The sequence below is a fragment of the Canis lupus genome, chromosome 28, assembly GCF_003254725.2.
Source record: "Canis lupus dingo isolate Sandy chromosome 28, ASM325472v2, whole genome shotgun sequence".
Classification (NCBI taxonomy): Eukaryota; Metazoa; Chordata; class Mammalia; order Carnivora; family Canidae; genus Canis; species Canis lupus.
The window spans coordinates 28,444,591-28,459,516 of NC_064270.1; positions in this window are offsets into that span (position 1 = coordinate 28,444,591).

Sequence of the window (14,926 nt, forward strand, 5' to 3'; positions counted from 1 at the left end):
TGTGAAGTCTGAGTTCTAGTGCTCACCTCCACCCCGATAGCCAACCAGTTATCCCTGGGTCATTTAGTATAAAAACTGTCCTCTTCCCACTGAATCAGAGTGTCACCTTTTGCACGTATTCTGTCCCATATAGAGTGTGATCTATTTCTGGTTCTCTACTTTACTCTTGACCTATTAATTTATTCCTCTGTCAATGGCATGTTGTTTAGATTATGATGCAATACACACACACACACACACACACACACATATATATATTTTATATAGTATAGCATAATGAGTTTCATTATTTTGTAAGGGAACTCCTTGAAGTATTTTTCTCTTTCTTCTCTTGGTCATTCTCAGATAGTTATTACTATATATAAACTTTGAAATAGTTTCAGGCATTCTCAGTCCCCTCTCCCCCAAAGAAAAGCACTGGGCTGCTGAATTCAATTGGATTTCATTTTTAAGTTAATTTGAGGAGGGATGTTTTTATGATATTAAGCTTTCTTATATCAGGAACATGCTGTGTTTCTCCATTATGGGGAGGGTTGTCTTATTTTAAGATATTTAATAAGATGTTATAGCTTTCCTTATAAAGGCTCTATGCCTTTATTATTAAATTTATTCCTGGTTAATATGGGGAATAGAGCCTTTTTCATTTCTATTTTTTTAAATTTCTGTTTTGTAACTGGTTTTTGCTAGTGTGGTAGACTCTGTGGTGCTGGCCCACATCCCTGCAGCCTTTCTGCTTAAGTGTTTCCAGGTTGACACCCTTTTTGAAGTGCCAGGGAATTAACATTGTCTAGGTGACTGCTGGGAAATGAAACATAAACCCCCCAGCTGCCTCACCTCTTCCCTTGTTCACACCTAGGGCCCACATGGGACATGCCCTATGACCAGCTGATGGTAAAGGAAATACCCAGTTCTGGGGCTCACAGACGGGTCAGCTCTATGTGTTGCAGCAAGCTAACAATGAATGCTTCTGCCCTACACTCTCAGGTGTAGGTTTCAGGTGACCCTGAAGACAGCAGCACAAGAAATCTTCCCAGTGGGCATAGCTACCAGGAGTACACCTGCTACACACTTGCTGTGGAGGGAGAAGTGACCTAACATAAGGATACACTTAGACTCCTGGGAAGTGGTAAATGGCTTGGCTGGTTGGGAAGGTATCTACAAAGACGAGAAGATCAGAGACAAAGAGATCTGGGAGAATAAGGTGTGGATGGACCCAAGGGAGTAAGCACACAGTGACCAACATCAGTGCCCAGCAGAGAGGACCCACTGCAGAGGAGGCCCTAAACAACAAGGAGGACAGCAATCACCATCCAGCCCCTGCCCTGGCCACCCTAGTGTTGGCACAACGTGAATGAAGCACTCATGGGAGACTCTCTTTCACCACACCTGATGCATCCATCCTGCTGCTACTAAATGCATGATCTGTCAGCTACAGAAACCAACGCTGAACCCTCAGTATAGTACCATCCCTTGGGGAAGAAAACATGCCATTTGGTGATAAATTAATTCCTTTGGACCCCTTTCCCCTTGGAGAAGGTGACATTTTGTCAATCCTGGAACTGAAACATATTCTGGGTATGGGTTTTCCTTTCCTGCCTATTCCATCTTTGCCAGGATCACCACTCAAGAGCTCACAGAGTTTCTGTGCCCATGTCGTATCCCCGCCTAGATTATGGATGTTGAAACCCTAACCCCCCAGTGCAATTGTATTTGGAAATAGGGCCTTTATAGAGGTAATTAAGGTTAAATGAGGTCATCAGGGTGAGGCCCTGATCTAATAGTTTCATGCCCTTATATGAGGGTACACCAAAGAGCTGGCCCTCTCTCTTTCTCTCTGTCCATCATGTGAGGACATGGCAAGAAAGTGACCATCTACGAGCCAGGAAGAGAGAGTTCTCAGCAGGGACCACATCTGTCAATATCTTGATTTTGGACTTCCTAGCCTCCAGAACTGTGAGAAATAAATTTCTGTTGTTTAAGCCACTCAATCTTTAGTATTTTGTTATGGCAGTCACACTGACTAAGACACGTCTCAAATAAATTCCTTGCCTTCAAATTCTTATCTCTAGATATGTGTTGGAAAAGCCAAATTAAGAAAGCCAGGAGACAGATAGGCTGTCAGTTTTTATCCTCTAAACTTTAAAATTCTGAACTAATTTTAGAGTTTGAGAAAATAGTTTCTGTATATCTGTCACCCAGCTTCCCCTAATGCTAACATCTTACACAACTGTAGAATGATTATTAGGACTGGAGATTGAACGTTGGTTCAATACCACTCACTAAACTAAAAATGTTGGTTGAATCTTACCACTTTTTTCATTAGTGTTCTTTCTCCCTTCCAATCCTATCCAGAAACCCATGTTGCATTTTGTGGTTGCTTCTTCTTAATCTCCTACAGTCTGTAGCTGTTCGTAGTTCTTTTCTTCTTTCTCATGATTCAGACATTTGTGAAAATTATTAATAATTATTTGTCAATTGTTCCTCAGTTTGGGTTTACTGATATTTTCTCATGATTGGACTGGGGTTTTACACTTTCGGCAGGATTACAAGGAAAATGATGCTGTGTATCCTACTCAGTACCTAATATAGAAACAGTTCATTATGGATCCCGTGGCTTTCTCAGTCGGTAGAGCATGCAACTCTTGATCTCAGGGCTGTTAGTTTAAGCCTCATATTCAGTGTGGAGCCTACTTAAGAGAAAATGAAGCTAAAGCCATCAAATGGTTATCTTTAAAAAAGTGGGGGTTTCATATGTCTTATCACTGGCGATGTTTACTCTGATCACTACATTACACTGATTTCTACTTGATTTCTCTACTAAGAGGTTACTTCTTTCACTTTGTGATTAATAAACGTCTTAGGCAAAATACTTTGAGACTAAGCAAAATTTATTTTTCTTAAAGTTTTTGCTCAGTATTTTTCTTTTTAAAAGTAGTCTCCATGCCCAGTGTGGAGCCCAATCAGGGCTTAAACTCATGACCCTGAGATCACAACCTGAGCTGAAACCAAGAGTCAGACACCTAACTGACTGAGCCACCCGGGTGCCCTGCTCACTAATTTTAAAGTTATTAATATTTGTAGATGCATCTTGCATCCAGTCACAGCAAATTATCTTATTAATTTTTAAAGATTTATTTTATTTATTTGAGAGAGGGAGAGTGAGAGAACATGTGGGGAGAAGCAGGGGGAGAGGAGATAGAGAATGTCAAGCAGACTCCCCATTGAGCACAGAGTCTGATGCAGGGCTTGATCCCACTCTTCTGAGATCATGACATGAGCCAAAATCAAGAGTTAGATTGCTTAACTGACTGAGCCACTCAGGCATCCCAAATTATCTTATTAATTTGAAAAATTTATTAGAACTTCTTGTGTCTTCTATATATACTCATATCAAGTATACACAAAGACAGCTGTATCTCTTCATTGTCATCATTTATAACAACTTTTATTTTCCTGTCTTATTACAATAGATAAACTTCTGAAGCCATTTAAAATGACAATGAGGATAATAAGCATCCTGGTTTGCTTATGTGATGTGGATGAATTCAGTATTTTGCCACTTCTAATGGTTTCTATAAGTCTGGGATAAATTATTTCTATTTTACTAAAATTTTTGGTTGTTCAGAATGACTGTTAATTGTATCAAATGCTATTAGAATCATATTTTTTTCCTTTATTTCTCTCCAATATACTTTGTGAGATTTCCTAATATTAGATCATCTTTCCACTCCTGGAATGAACTCTACTTAGTCATGATGCATTCATTTTAAAATGTATTGCTGGATTCAATTTGTATTTGTAACCATAGGGAATTGGGCCTATGGTTTTCTCTTTTAGTACTATTTTATAAGATTTGGGTTTTTTTTTCTGGTTCCATAAAATAAATCAGAATGGTCTTAAATTTTTTCTGTGGTCTGGATTTATTGGGATCTTGATCCAAATAACTCCATTTTCAATATTTCCTTTCATATTTTTTTCTGACCCAACATCTTTACAAATAAAAAACTCCATCAGGGAAACTATGCTTGTTTGGGGGTGGGGTATACAGAATTCTCTCTACTTTCCACTGGATTTTGCTGTGAACCTAAAATTGTCCTAAAAAATAAAACTTGTTACAAAATAATTCCATCAGCTAGCACAACTACTGTAGCCTTAGCTGGATGCCCCTAAAAGAATCCTAATTCATTCATCTTTTCTTCTCAAGCTGAGTTAGACACTAGAAACAGGAAGAGCAAAGAGTACAAGATAATTTGTTGGGTGGGGAAAACTGAATTCAGTTAATTTGGGTATTATATTAACAATATGCAAATAATATGCAAACAACATCCAATTGCTTGAAATCAAGAACTCAGACACTTTTTGAAAAAACATTGAGTTACGGTTTATAGTATTTAACAAAACCCCAAATAAACAGAAGGTTCACCATATGGGGTATTTTTGTTGAAAAACTTTAGTGACAAATCTTTAGAAAATGTATTAATCACTTTTCTAACCCTATGAGTACAAAACAATAAACATCACCAACTCAGTCTCTGACAGTTAAAGATGTTGACCATTATAAAAATTAAGAAAGCCTTGGTATTGAAAAGGATTTTGTTTCAGAAAAAAATTTCTGATTTATGAAGTTTTTTTCCCACTTGACCTATCTATAAAAAGTGGCTATGCTAGATCATAAACTATTTTGTTTGTTTCTGTATTCCCACTGCCTCCCACACTGCTTGATATAGAGGAGGGGTCAAATAGATATTTGTTAAATGAATAAATAAAGGAATGAATCTTAATAATTCAAGTTAATTGATTTTAGTGATTATTTTGATAAAATTTGTATTTTGGTAAAATTTGGTGTCCATTAAGTAATGAGATTAAACCATATGAAATTGCCGTTGTAAGGATCAAAACCAATCATATATTAATAATTTAATATGGTTCAACTTAATTCATATCTGACCTGGAATTTTATTTTATTTTATTTCATTTTATTTATTTTATTTTATTTTATTTATTTTATTTATTCATTCATGATAGACATAGCGAGAAAGAGAGAAAGAGGGAGAGAGAGGCAGAGACACAGCAGAGGGAGAAGCAGGCTCCATGCAGGGAGCCCGACGTGGGACTCAATCCCGGGACTCCAGGATCACACCCTGGGCCAAAGGCGGGCACTAAATCGCTAAGCCACCCAGGGATCCCCTGACCTGGAATTTTAAAATAACATTTACTGTTTCAGGCCTGTGGCTTGATACGATATTATCCTATATTCATCTGATCTCAGCCAATATGATATTTCTTTTTTTTTAGAGATTTATTTATTTATTTTAGAGAGAACACAGTGGGAAGGAGTAGAGGGAGAGGGAGAGAAAGAATCTCAAGCAGACTCCCCGCTAAGTGTGGAGCCCAATGCGGGGCTCTATCTCACAGCACTCAATCATGACATGAGCCCAAATCAAGAGTCAAATACTTAACCAGATGAGCCGCCTGGTGCCCCTAGCACAATACTTCTTGATAAGTGGTGCAGTGATTCGGGGCTAAAGCTTTGGAGAGATAAACCCATGTTCAAATTTTGGCTCTACCTCCTACTAGTTGTGTGGCCTTGAGTAAATTACATAATTTCTCTGAGCTGAAATGTCCTCATCTAGGAAATAAGGATAACACTCTCTTTACAGGGCTTATATGAAGATCAATCATGATGTTCAAGTACTTGACACAGTGCCTACACATAGTAAGTGATCAATAAATGGTTTTTATTACTCTTATTATTACCTATTAATTTATTTATTTTGGTTGCCTGTCTCTAGAATATTTAACTTCCTGTCATTTCAATACCAATTTATAGCAGTAGGTAGTTGGGATCAATGTCACAGTAGTATTTTGCCCCTGGGAGGAAGAGTGACCAAGAAGAGGCATGAATGAATGGATCAGGCTGAAATGTTTTGCATCTCAATCTGAGTGATGGCTGCATGGGTGTAAAACTGTGTAAAGCATCATTGCTGTACACTTAGGATTAGTGGGTTTTCTGGGTGTATGTTATAACTCAATAAGATGGGCCAACTGGGTGGCTCAGTAGTTGAGCATCTGCCTTTGGCTCAGGGCGTGATCCTGGGGTCCTGGGATCGAGTCCTGCATCAGGCTCTCTGTAGGGAGCCTGCTTCTCCCTCTGCCTATGTCTCTGCCTCTCTGTGTGTATTTCTCATGAATAAATAAATAAAATCTTAAAAAAAAAAACTTCAATAAGATCTTTGCCTGTCTGGGGGTGGTGCTAAGATGGGGAAAAGCCGTTTTAATACCTGGCATCATAAACAGAGGAAATTCCAAGCACGACATTATATTTTATGATAAGCCCTCATGGCTTCACATCGAATGCCTCTCTCTCCCCACCCTCCCTCTGCTGTGCCCAAGCCACCCTCCTACCTCTCTGCTTTTGGATCTGTAGCACATGCACGCAACCCCAACATGACAGGCAGCCATGCTCATGAAAAATGGGAAAAGGGGACATTTCCAGGCAATCTGATGAGCAGCAAAGTACAAATTCTGTATGTATACAGAGTGTGTGTAATAGGGGCTTGCGGGTCAGTCAGCACAGGTTTAAGCTCGTGAACTTCTTGTCTTTGGCAAATGAGTCAGTCAATATAGGATGTTAATTTAGTTGAACGATTGTCATCAGTACTCATGAAAATAAAAAAAGGGGCTGATATTCCTTATTGGTGGATAGCCTCTCTATCCCTCTCTTCAATCTCTCTGTTTCTCATTTTTTCTCACACACACTGATATTTGGAATATCCAGTTTATTTAATTCCTCCCACTAGAACTATCATCAGGGATTTCTCTCACCATGTTCTCTATAACCCTTTTGTTCCCAGAGCTTTCCCTCTGCAGGCTGTATTTGTGGCCATCATGTACATATATACAAGTAAGCCTGGACTTTTCTACGGAAGCCATTAAAACACATGCCCACCTCAGCACAAATGAATATGTTTAGAGACTCAGGTTCCCATGTGGTCTAAAATGTTTTGAGTTTTGGGGAGAGCAAATAGGGAAAGTTTCTCTTGGATGTACAACCGAATAAAAATCTATCAGCTTGGTCCTTGTGGCAGTCACGAGGATATTACCATGGTTTAAACTTCCTGGAGCTTTTGAGTCCTCGTAGAGCAGGATGGAAGAAGGTCTTTAATCAGGACTTCCAACCTTCCCCTCCATACCTCTCGAGAGCCAGTGAGATGGTCCATCGCCCCAAACTATTTTTAGACTTACACCTTCCTCAAAAGAAAGGGGATACTTGTTTCGATTCCTGCCCTACACCACTTTCTGAATATGATTTCAGTCATGATTTCCTATGTGCCTGTGTAAAGGCAAGAGTGGAAATCAAGAACAAACCCAATAAAGACCAAACCAAAAGCACATGTCCTGAAGGGACGCACACCAGGCGAACAATGGCTGTTGAACAGATGAACCCATTGAAATGTAAAATATTCCACAACGTTTGGGCAGCTTTGAAATGCTACACTTTCTAGTGCTCATCTGTTAATCATCTGACGGAACTTCTCAGCTCCCCAGAAGGGACTGGCTCCTCTTTCTACGTTCACATGACTGGAAGTGCATACAATTCAGCAGTCGGAGTGACAAATAGGCTGGAAAGACCGCCAGCAAACCACCCAATGAAGAAAGAAACAAAGAAAGGACCAGAGAGAGAGGAAGAGAGAGCGAGCGAGAGAGCTATTTTTACTCACCTTCACTTCCAACTGAATCTCACTGTATATTTTCCAGGATATAAGCTTTTCTTTGAGTTACTTTCAAGATAAGTCATAAAGCTATAATCATATTAATGATTAATGGCACCAGGCAAGCAAAGTGACATAATGAAAAGATTTAAGGTTCTACACAAAAGTATTTAAAGATTCTCTTTGGAAATCCATCTACTCTAAATAGTGTTTTTGAAAGAAAAGAAACCATCAATAGCACTAAATTTAAAAGCAAAGAAAAAATGCCTCCACTACCATTATTCTAGTTAGTTCTTACAGAACAGTGTTCCCCTGGATACGTAGGCGTTAGAAAAAACAAACAAACAAACAACTGTTCCTAGAAAACAATAGTCATTCCAACCAGAGAGAACAGGCACATCTGATACAACACTTGCAAGGCATAGCGTGCGAACAGGAAACAAAGCAGATCTGCACACTCCGTGTGGCTAGGTGTGCAGGCCCTTCACGAGCAAGTGTCTCTACCGTGACCACAGACCAATGGGAGTGACCAAGAAGTCAGGCAGGGAACCCTGGGGGGTTAGATGACCTCCAAGGAAGATTTTTCCATTCTTCAAGATACTAAGTGTCCGAAGATGGTCTAGGCTGTTCACAGGGGTGGTGAGGTCTCTGCTGTTGGCACGATTCAAGCAGAGGCTAGTGGACATGATGGGTCAGACCAGTGGTTTCCTAACTGCTGCACATTGGGGGAAGCTTCCAAACCATTCCTAACTGCTGCCTGCACCTGCTGGGATGGGACTTAAGCAGCCACAGGTTTTTTTAAAGCTCCCGAGGGGACTGGAATCATGGGAGGGGGCCCTAGAGGGGGGCTTATGTCAACACTTGAGAGCCCCAGCAGACTTGCAGCACCTGGCCTGCTTTTAAGATGCAGAGCCTGTCATCGGAGCCAGGGTGTGGCCTGAGACTCTGCATTTCTAACAAGCTCCAGGCTGCGGCCCATGCCTGCTGGCCCAGGAACCACACTCCGGGGCGGGGGTGGGGGGTGTCTCAGATGACTCAGTCTTCTCCGATCCTGAGTCCCTAAAGGATGAAGCATCATTTGGGGGAAAGGGAGAGGGGACCGTGGTTAACAGGGAACAGCCCTGCTCCTTCACAGGCTGCACACCCAAAGCGAGTGGTGTCTCATTCCTGAGCCTCAGTTTCTCCATCTGAGTAGAGAAGGGACTTGTAAAGCACTGCAGGGCTTTGTCCAGGTCTCACTGAAGCTCTGTGAAAATCAGCAAAGTTTCTGGGGATCAAGAGCCCAGAGTTTCTAGAAGGTCCCAGAGAGAAGACTGGCAGCAGGGCAGGTTGCAGGGAGGCCTCAAGTTCGTGTCTCTGGACTCACAGGCTCCAGAATTATACCTGTGCCCTTGTCCTTCACGATCTGCATTGATCCTGATATACGTTGATCAGAGCTGGTTGGAAAGAGGAACCTTCGCATATTTGCTGATTCACACATTTGCCTGGAGTGCCCAGAAAGGTGGAAACTGATGGAAAGAGCAAAAAATGCCCAGTTCATGCCTTCGAGGTGTTTCCTGCCCGATACAGCAACAGGTGCAGGAACAGAGATGTGCAAGGAAGGGTCCGGCGGCACTAACTGGAGTCTGGACAGGGAGGTCAGTTCTTCCGAAGGGGACATGTCAGGAAGGCTTCAAGGAGGTGGTGACTGAGCTGAGAGACGAGTGTGCAGATCAGTGGACAGAGGGACCCTGGCAAGGTTTGATGTGAGCCGCGGTGGCAGCTTGAGGCCTGGGGGCGGCAGGAGGGAAGTGATCAAGCCCCAAGGAGAGATGGGGGCAGGCCTGAGGGAAGCCTGTGGGCCAGAGGAAATTTGATTTTCTTCCACATCAAGAGTCCTGAGTTTAGAGGTTCCATGCTGCGGTGGGGGCTGGGGGTTCGGGGTAGAGCGGAGGACACCCTCCCCACCTCCACATCCGGGGGTATCACCTTCTGTTCTATCAATTCAGTGCTGGCCCCAACCCACAGAAAGCTCTAGGGCCAAGTGGAACTCATCTCGCTAGGAAATAGTTTCAGAAGAGCGTCTGTGGTCCCGGAGCACGGCCTTGGGTCTCAGGCAGACCACGTTGGTCACCCTCCTCACCTCTCCTCAGGCCACCCCTGACCTAAGCTGTGGCTGCGGGGGACCCCTCCTGTGTGAGCAGTGTCCCTCCTCCAGGACCCTTGCGTGTCTTTTCTGCTGCGAGGCTTTCTCGAAAGCCCCAGAAGTCAGAACACCTGGGTGGCTCAGCAATTGAGCATCTGCCTTTAGCTCAGGTCGTGATCCCGGGGTCCTGGGATAGAGTCCCACATTGGGCTCCCTGCATGGAGCCTGCTTCTCTCCCTCTGCCTGTGTCTCTGCCTCTCTCTTTCTGTGTCTCAAATAAATAAATAAATAAATAAATAAATAAATAAATAAATAAAATATTAAAAAAAAAAAAAAGAAGAAGAAAGGAAAGAAAAAAGCCCCAGAAATCCAGAAGTATGTGCAAGTTAGTTCTAGGGCCCAGCCTTCCCTCCTTCGGGGAGATCATTGTGAGGTTCCTTCTGCAATGATTCCTCAGAGCACCCCAGTGGGACGAGTCCCAGTGGTCCATGGCAGTAAACGGCACAGAGGGACACTAGAGAAATCTGTCACCTACCTCCTGACTTGGCCCCACATGACCCTGGGGATTCTGGGACCGAGGGCATCTCATGGAGACCAGAGTAGGCCCAAGGTGAGTCATCACTTCGGTTTGTCAACACAAGGGGAAGGCAGCTTTTGGAGCAGAGCTTCACCCTCCACTCCCCCCGCCCCCTGGGCTCAGCGGCATTTAAAATTCAGTCACTGTCATCCGCAAACCCCTCTGAGCAGAAACATTCCCATCATTCTCTCCCTCCTGGCAAAGGTGTTTAAGATATCTAAATATTTTAAAGGTATCTAGGAGGATTGGATTCTTTTCTTAGTGGTGACTTGATGAATAAATGATGCCTTAATTTCAGTTTAATTATTGTCTAATGCTCTCTAATTCATTTCAGATTGGTGTTTAACTTCCTTCCAACTTGACAACCTTTCAGGCAAAACTGATCAAAAAAGCCGGAGCTCCCTTTACATAGGGACAGATTAGTTGTCCCTAGATATCAACTAAAGAAAAATAGCTGTTCAAATCCCTGATATTTTTGGCACTTTGTAAATTAAACCCATCCAAAACACATCTTTAAAAAATATTTTAAGTAAGGGAGGGATTCTGTGCTCGGAGTCTGAGATTTTGTTCTGCCAAGTTCGAGCATGGAGCAGATTTTTACGGTTGAATTATAAGCCCCTGAAAATAGGTTTATTATGGAAGTGTGAACACACAACTATAGCCTATAGCAACATGAATGGCCCTGTTATCATAATGCTTGAATCCTCTCCTTTATGCTGAATTGGCAAAGCAAGACACCTGCTTTGGCCTTTTTGCTAATACGTGTCAATGTCACTTACCAGCTTGTGTCCCTCTTTAGAAAGATGCCCCAAAGTTTTTAGTAATCCTTGCATAGCTAGGGACCCCTATGTCTCCATCTCAGGAATTAACCTATCATTGATAGAAGAATACTTGGTGACAGTAGAAATACATTCTCTTGAAAAAAATAAAAAGAAAATAAAAAGAAATACATTCTCTTGAAGGAGAATTTGGGGGCGGTTTGCATTCGTCGTGACTCTAGCATTTGCCCAAGTATTTAAGGGCCAGCCAGAGAGCAAGTTGCTTGCCAGACAGAAAGGACAAGTGTAGATCCTGTGGGCACGTTCCTCAGGGTTGAGGAAGAGAGTATGGTGCCTGTAGGAGGAGTCTCGGTTTGAGATCCTGTCATTTGCCCAAAGTTCAAATGCTTACATTCTTGGTGTCTGAAGTTTTTTCCAAGAAGCCTGCATGTTTATTTTCTGGTATATGTTTTCTCAAGTACAAAGTGAAACATTTGGAATTCTATTGCATGGAACTCATACAATTTCCATAGCAGAATTAAAATTACACTCGGCTGCACGGTCAATCTCCGTTGTGATTGGCTGGAAAAGGCAGCCCCAATTATGGCAGCCTGCTTGCAGAGGCTTGGTCTCTGGGTGAAAAAATCATAAACACCCAGAGCTCCCTTAAACACGTGCCGAATTAAGCCTTCTGGGGGAATGTTTGACATTCAACTCAACAGAGTCTATTATCAAGGAGCCAGAACCCTACTAACTAGGACACTTGGTTAATTAAGTTTTCGTTTCCTGTCTTCTCCTCCAGGCCTCCCCATTCCCTGGCCCAGGAGGCTTGAGAGCATAAGAATTCCTCGCACTTATTGAGTGCTTACTGTGTGTTAGGCATATAGTAGGCACTTTCTGTGTATTCATTCATAAAATCCTCCCAATGACCCTAGAAGGGGGTACTATCATTATCCAATTTTTTTTTTTTTTTTTTTTTTTTTTTTTTTTTTTTTTACAGATGAGGGAATGAGCTTAGCAGCCAAGCAAAATGGTTAAGAGCTCCAGCTTTGCTTTCAGATCACTCCAGTCTAGCATTCCAGCTCAATAATTGCCAGGAAATAGCTGTGTGGCCTTAGGCAAGTTACATAGGCTTTCTGTGCTCTAAGTGCCATTGAACTATTATTTCTCTAAAACGGAGGTAACAGTGTGAAATTTTAGTTAAGCATTATTGAGATAAAAATGTCTCTTTTATTACATAAGAGAATCCTATATTTCTATTGGTAAACACATTTTAAAATTATATTTTTCAGTTTATTGCCAATGACATAGGCTTTCATATTCTCCGAAGATCATGACACTACCTCTAAGGGATCCCAGTATATCTGTGCATGTTGGAGGCAGAGAAGAACCATGGAATGAGAGAACCATGAGCAAGATGATCTTTCACCTTTAGAGATCAAGTGTTGCAAAATACTATGTAAGAGTGAAGCCAACATGGAGGGAAACAGAGGCAAGAAAGGAAAAGCAAATAATCAAGGCCCCAAGGATGTCATTCTAACACCTTGATCCAGCCCTGCCTGAAGCAGAGCCTACTCCTTTTTCCTTGGGCTTCCCAATGACCTGATATATATATATATATATATATATATATATATATATATATATGCTCTGGCTGGTTTGATTTGGGTTCTGTTACATGAAATTAAAAAAATAATCTGTAATAATATTTGACTTCATTTCCTCTCACCTCTACTTTTCCACCATTCAAATCTAATTGGAGAGATAGCAGAGTGTCTAGCCATCCATCTCTCTTCTGTTCATCCATCCTTTCCATCTGTCCATTTATCCATTTGTTCAACAAACATCCATTGAATGCTCAGAGCCAGATGTGAAAAGAACAAAGATGAACGAGACATGCATTGTTCCTTAAGGAGATACAGACACATGAAACTGCAAACCGGTAAAACAGCTACTAATCTACAAGAATGAACAGAAAAGTAGTCCTGTGAATGAGATCGTGGGACTTTGGGGGAAATTTCTTAACATCTCTGTATGTCCTTTTTTTTTTTAAGGTTTCTTAAAATATGGTGCAGATTAAATCTTAAGTTTTAATAGAATTTCCACCTCTTTCTTCAATCCCCTGCACTGAATAATGATGCACGTTTTCAAATGAACAGATGAATTCTCATACTTTGGGGACCTCCTTCCCATGCATGCATGCATCCTTTGCGCTGCCCCAGAAGACTCCAGCCTGGGGTCAGGGGAGAAAAGTGTCAAGTATGCTCAATATTTAAACAATTTGGACCCCCCTGTTACTTCTGCTATGGAGACATGGATTTATTTCCTGGTGAGATGGAGGGATCTTTTCCCAAGAGCTCCTCACAACAATCCGCCAATCGCTCCCAGCGAGTGCCCTTTAAGCACAGGTAGAGACCCATCATCAAATGAATGTTATTTAAAACATGTGCCTTAAAAGACTAAAGAAGAGACTGGACTGTCCAGATGATGAATTATTATTCAACCAATTTTCTCCAGTAATGGTACCTAAATCTTATCACAAAAATGATCAAACATAATGTAAATGTATTAGGAATGCATCCTCGATTTGTTTTCATTTGAGATTATTGTGGGCTTATTTATTTATTTTGCAAATAAACTATGGAAACCTCTAATGTGCAGTATTATTTGGTAACAAGATTTGATTTAGAATTCACAATGAATATAATAGTTTATCAAAGGGAACGTCATATCAGACTCCTTTGTGTTGTGTGTGTGAAATGTTCAAAGTAATTACAAATGTGACAAAATCTAAATTGTACATTTAGGAGAGAAATAGTGCTACAAATTCTTGCTTGATGTTCAGATAATACTAGCAGCTTCTGAGCCTTTGTGTTTTGTTCCCTATGTTGTAAATAATATTAGAAGTTTTCCAGAGTCAAGGATTATTTAAAAAACATAGATAAAAAATCTGATTGCTTTAAAAAAATGAAGTTATACTTTTTAGCTTTGTTCCATATGGTGATGTTGCTCATCATCTTCTAATAAATATCATTTACGTTTCATGGCAACATAATCAAACATACAATTACATTTCAATACAGTGATGTCAATCACGAGTTTCAGATGGATGAGGATAGGGAGAATTTTTATTTTAGTGGTGACCAAATGTGAGAGAAGGGAGGCCCATTAGTCACTTTTTAGAAAGATGCTTTTAGAAAGACATGGGGTGACCACTGGGGGTCATGAAAGAAGGAAAGTTACATTCCTTTTCCCTTCTCTCTCTCCCTGCATTACTACTTTGCTCTTAACTGGGCAATCCAATGTTCAAATCTTCCAAGGGAGTGCCTGTCAGCTTTTGAATCCCTGTATAAAAGGAGGCGAATCTTTTCTTCTTTGGAACTTAGGCTCCAAAGTGACAGTGTTGAAGTCAAAATAGGATAGAGGTGTCACCTAGTAGCACTTTGCATGTTGTTGATATTTTGACATTGAGTGTCCTTGCCATTCAAGGCCTCTAAAGCAGCACTTCTCGAACTTGAATATGCAGAAGTCTCATCTTGTTAAATGCAGATTCTGATTCAAAAGGCCCAAGGTGGGACTTGGGGTTTGGCATTTCAAATAAGCTTCCAGGTGATGCAGACACTGCTGATGCTCAGAGCACACTGAGTGGTGAGGTTCCAAAGAACATCAAGTCTTAAATGAAGCACTAAGACATTAAGAAGAGTGTGAGTGTGTGTGTTTGTGTGTGTGTGTGTGTGTGTGTGTGTTGGAAGTG